We start from the raw sequence: 6000 nt of genomic DNA on the forward strand, positions 1-6000 counted from the left end.
AACTTTGCATTCCACTGTTTAGGTGCTTGTTTTATTTCATAAAGTGAATTAACGATTTTCACACCTAATTTTCTTTTCCTAGAACCACAAAATCCTCAGACTATTCCATGTAAATTTCTTCCTCTAATTCTCCATTTATGAATGTTGTTTTCACATCTATTTGATGGATTTCAAGACCATATACCGCCGCTAAGGAAATTAACATCCAAATTGATGTTATCCTCGTTATAGGCGAGTATGTATCAAAGTAATTAAGGTCTTCTTTCTGTTTGAAGCCTTTTACTATAAGTCTTTCCTAGTATTTATCAATAGTACCATCCGCTTTCATTTTTTTTAAGATCTATTTAGAACATAAAAATTTATTTCTTGGAGGAAGATAACCAATTTCCACGTGTGGTTGCTTAAGATTTAACCAATCTCACTATTGACTGCCTCTTTCCAAAATGATAAGTCTGATGATTATATCACTTCTTTAAATGTTTGAGGCTCATTTTCTAAAAGAAATATTACCAAATCTGATCCAAACAAAGTTTACGTTCTGTGACGTGTACTATGTCTTGGATTCTCATCATTATGTACATCCTCACTTGGTTCATCTCGAGGTCATTTAGACCCCCCACTAGACTGTTCATGTCTAGTTTTATACGGATAGATGTATTCAAAGAATTCAGCATTATCTGATTCAATTACCGTATTTTCATTGATATCCAGATGTTCGGATTGATGAATCAAAAATCGACATGCTTTACTGCTTTTAGCATATCCTATGAACATGCAGTCCACTGTCTTAGATCCTATCCTTATTTTTTTAGGAATAGGAACTTGGACCTTCATTACAGATCCCCGCACTTTGAAATATTTCAAGTTGGATTTCCTTTCTTTCTATTTTTCATATGGAATTGATTGTGTCTAACTATGGGGCACTCTATTGAGTATTCAGCCTCGGTACCTAAGTTCATCATAGTACAGCCTTTCATCCTCAGACAGATAGTCAAGCAGAAAGAACCATTCAGACTTTAGAAGATATGCTAAGGGCATGTGCAATTGATTTCAAGGAAAGTTGGGATAACCACTTGTCTTTGATTGAGTTTGCATACAACAATAGCTATCATTCCAGTATTCAGATGGCTTCATCCGAAGCTTTCTATGGTAGGAGATGTAGATATCCAATCAGTTGGTTCGAAATTAGTGAGGCCTCAGTCATAGGGCCTGACTTAGTGTTTGATGCCTTAGAGAAAGTCCAGTTAATCAGAGAAAGACTCCAGGCTGCTCAGATCCGACAGAAGTCTTATGCAAATATTCGTAGAAAAGATCTCGAGTTTGAGGTTGGTGATCATGCCTATCTAAAGATCTCTCCCATGAAGAGAGTGAAGGATTCGGCAAGAAGGGAAAGCTCAGTCCTCGATATATTGATCCCTTTAAGATTCTCAATCATTTCGGCAAGGTATCTTATGAGCTCAAAGTGCCTTCAGATCTAGCCTCAGTTCATCCAGTCTTCTATGTCTCTTTGCTCAAGAAGTGTATAGGTGATCCACCAGTCGTAATCCATATTCAGAGCATTGATGTTCAGAACAGTCCCTCTTATGAAGAGATTTCAGTTGAAATCTTAGACTATCAGACTCGTAGATGGAGGAACAAAGAAGTCCCTCTAGTTAAAGTTCTTTGGCAAAATCAGTTCGTCAAGGGAGCTACTTGGGAAGCAAAAGCAGACATACATACCAAGTATCCTCACCTCTTCTCCGCCAACTCAGATCAAGCTTAAGGTAACAGTTATCCTTAAGCTTACTCAGTTTCATGATCAGTGTTCATCACTAACTTGGTATTCAGTTTCAAGTTCATGTTCCTAGTATAAACTTGGTATCAAGTACCATTGCATATTCAGTCATGCATTCATGTATCAACTCAGTTATATAATTATGCATCATAAATACATTCTCATTGTGAGAAACTTAGTTCCTTGGAACATTTAGTCATGCATTCATGAATCAGTTACACATGCATTAGATATGCATGTTCAGTATGTTATGTTCATCTTGTCAGTCATGAGATCATGTTCCATTTATTCATGTTTAGTTCATGTTCAGCTTATTATTTGCCCTCTCAGTCAGTCTCATTCGAGGACGAATGTTCTCAAGGGGGAGATATTATAATACCCCAAAGATTTCTAGCCAACTTCATCCCAAGCATGCCTAATATTATCTTCTAAAGTGAATGATAATTATTCTATGAGGAATTTTCAAGATTTTCACTTTTTTTCATGTGGAAAATTCAATAAGCTTTCCATCAATATATGATTCGCTTAAATCCAATAACCGGGTAAGAAGTTATGACTATTTCAAGTTTTCATCGTAAAACAGCACCATATTAGTCAGTGGCGCACCGCGCCACAAGAGGAAATGACATTTGGAAATTTCCAGTAGGTGTCCGTGATAATGGTGCATTGCGCCAGAACTCAAATTCAGAATTGTCCTTTTTCTAGTGTCTTAGCGCGATTTCCCCTGCGTCGCGCCAAAGTTCCAGGTCACAAAGGAAGGGGCAACATGATGGCTCTGCGTCGCGCTATCCCTTAGTTTCCCAATTATCAAATTCCAGTGACACAACGTGATAGCACCGCGTTGTGCCAGGGGTTCAATTCGGGAAATTTTTACTGAAATTACAAGATGCGTCCAGGGTTAAAAGGGTTAATTTCCTACCCCTATTTAAGCCCTTTAACACATGATTCAGCCACTTTCACCCAAAATACACTCTCTTCTCTCAAGTTTCTCTCAAGAACAAGCTAGGATTTTCATAAAAGATCCAATTTCAAGAAGGTTTTACTATCAATCTTCATAAAATCACGAACTAAGGTATGCATAGTGTTCATTCATGGACTCTTTTTGTCCATGAAGCCCAAGAATCCCTTTTCTAAATTCAAGTTATGGATTTTCTTATGAATTTCATGATTGGGCTGCTTTTTTCATGTTGATAATGAGTAATTAAATTATATTTCATAAATGAGTATTAAATTCCATATGGGTTGATTTGTATCGGTATAGATTCATGAAACCCTAGGACTAAACCCTTGAATGATTAAATTAGAATTGAATCATGACAGTTAATTGTTGTATGATGTTGTTTATACTTTGTATGCCTACTATGTGTTTGGTTGAATGCCTAGATGAAGGGAAAGTGTCTAATTAGCATGATATCATGAAATCTTCATGTACGTATAAGCTTTTGCCTATCACATGTTTGATGAAATGCTTCAGTAAATGTATTATGATGAATATTATGTATTCAAGTAAGTCATGCTTTGTCAGTTTCCTTCCATTGAGTCCTGGGGGTACTTGTACCCAAAACATTAGTTGTGTACCTAGAGCCATGTCATGTTTTCACGATACTCTCAGTTAAGCCATGATTCTTAGACTACAAACAGTCTTATGACTCAGGAAATCTCCATGATCTCATGAACTCAGTCAGTTGTCAGATATCAGTAATATTCCGTCAGTCAACGGAATTCAGTAACTCGGTCCATGTTCAGTTCAGTAAATCATGTTCAGTGTCCATTCAGATGGGAGTAGAAATTAGCATCGAGTGAACCCAAGGATGGGGACACACACTATCAGATGAGGGTGTGATCCTCAGCAGTCATCCTTGCATTCCAGAACTATGTAGCCAGCATAGGTTGAGACATCAACACTGTCGATGAGGGTTGATGAGGTGGATAAGCACTGTCAGATAAGGGACCCACCGTTCTTGTACAGGGGGCACTATCAGATAAGGGTCTCCCACAGCTTCTCCTTACTAGTGGCGCAGTATTGACACCCTTCTAATTGGGGTTACAGATTGGACCCCATGTTAGCCATAATGGCGTATCAGGGGCATGTCGGTTAAATAATACCTCCCATAATTTTAGTACTAGTCTCAGTAAAAGAACTTAGATAGTTCTTCAGATTCAAGACTGTTAGATACAGTTGACTCAGATACAGTAAAAAACTCAGATAGTTTCATCAGATTCAGGACTATCAGATACAGTCACCCATGTTATCAGTTACATTCAAATACAACTATTTATGCTATCAGATATATGAGTTTTTAGCATGTCATGTCATCAGTATTCAGATTTAGTAATCATGATATTACAGTGTCAATTACAGTTATGTATTTATATATACATTCTCGTATTTATGTTAGACAGTCAGCTAGTATTATTCATGTATGTTAACCCTTGCACTAGCCTACCTCACATGTATACTCAGTACATTCTATTGTACTGACGTATTTGCGCTATGGTGCTTTCTTTTTATTTAGAGACACGAGTTCCAAAGCAATAGTAGATTCCAGTCTCAGCAGTCAGAATAGAAGTGAGTCCTCATCCTTCAAGGATATGATTATTTCTTCACTATTTCATTAATTAGTTATTAGTTGGAGTTAGTTGGGGACATGTCCTATCAATTCCTTATTTAGATTATTTAGAAAGTAGAGGCTTTTAGACTAGATACAGACTGTGTTTATTGTTTTATTTTGGGTATTATATTACCCCACAGATGTTATCTCATCCATGTTATGTTCAGTATTGAACCTTATGGGCTTTCAGTGCATGTTTCTGCATTATTCAGTATTTTATGCAGTATACAGATACAGATATCAGTCATCGGTTAGCTTGTGGTCCTTCATGGTCATGAGCACCGTGTAGCATTTCGGTTCAGCAAATTGGGACATTACAACAAGGTAATGTTGACTTCATATCAAAAATGTCAGTAAGGTTTAAGTCTAAGGGATTGGAATTTCTTTCAATGGACTTATACGGATGCTTAGAATACTTTAAGTCCACACATGTTTGATATTTTGATTTATTGAACCCAAAGTTTGGCAAAACTTCTAAGTTAATCTATTTTCGTAATGTTTCATAATTGACATGTCCTAATCGTTCATGTCACAAATCATAAGACTCAAGAAAGTAAGAAGAAATTGAAGTTTTATTGATTTCAACTTTTATTACATTTATTTTGAATAGGCCCTTTGTGAGGTAGCCTTTTCCTACGTACACTTCTCTTTTACTAAGTACAATTTTTCCAAAAAAAAAATACATATTTGAATCCATTTTTGTCAAGGAGTGATACAGAAATCAAGTTCTTCCGTAAATCTGGTACATACATGACATTGTTCAAAGTCAACACTTTGCCTGAGGTTATTTTCAGACTGACGTTTCCTATTCCTGCAACTTTTGCAGTTATGGAGTTGGTCATATATATCTTTTCTTCTCTTTGAACCAGAGAAAAAGTAGAAAATAACTCCTTATTAGCACAAACGTAGTGGGTGGCACCAATATTCATCCACCATTCTTAAGGATTTCCCACTAAGTTGCATTCAGTCAGCATGGAATGCACATAGTCCTTTTTTTCCCTTTCTTTGGGGTAGGGCAATCTGTTGACTTGTGGCCAATATTTTCACATTTAAACCATTTTGCTTTGAAATTCTTCTTGGGTTGATTGCTTTTATGTCTAGCTTTCTTCCGCTTTTTGGAGTTGTTGTGGTCGTCTTCTACAATATTTGCATCACTTATTGTAGAATTTTCTTTTGACCTTCTTTCCGCGGCTTTATTGTCTTCTTTAATGCGCAGTCTTACTATAAGATCTTTGACTGTCATCTCCTTTCACTTATATTTCAAGCAGTTCTTGAAGTCCTTCCACATCGATGGTAACTTTTCTATTATTGGCGCGACTTGAAATGTCTCGTTCAAGATCAAACCTACAATTAAGTTCATGTAAACATTAAGAATATCTTTAATATATTCAACTAAGGTATTCCTCAAAATCATACCTTCCGTGAGGAGATCGAGGATGATAACTTACTGTTAAGCATTTTAAACTCTAGGAATCTTGCAACGAAGAACTTTTTGGTTCTCGCATCCTCAGTCTTGTACTTTTCTTTCCAGCGCCCCTCCACAACTTCTTTGTCATCTTTATTCCAATATACATATTGTATAGTTCTTCTTAGAGGTCATTTAGAATGTAATTC

Source organism: Capsicum annuum, chromosome 1, assembly GCF_002878395.1.
Source record: "Capsicum annuum cultivar UCD-10X-F1 chromosome 1, UCD10Xv1.1, whole genome shotgun sequence".
Taxonomy (NCBI): Eukaryota; Viridiplantae; Streptophyta; class Magnoliopsida; order Solanales; family Solanaceae; genus Capsicum; species Capsicum annuum.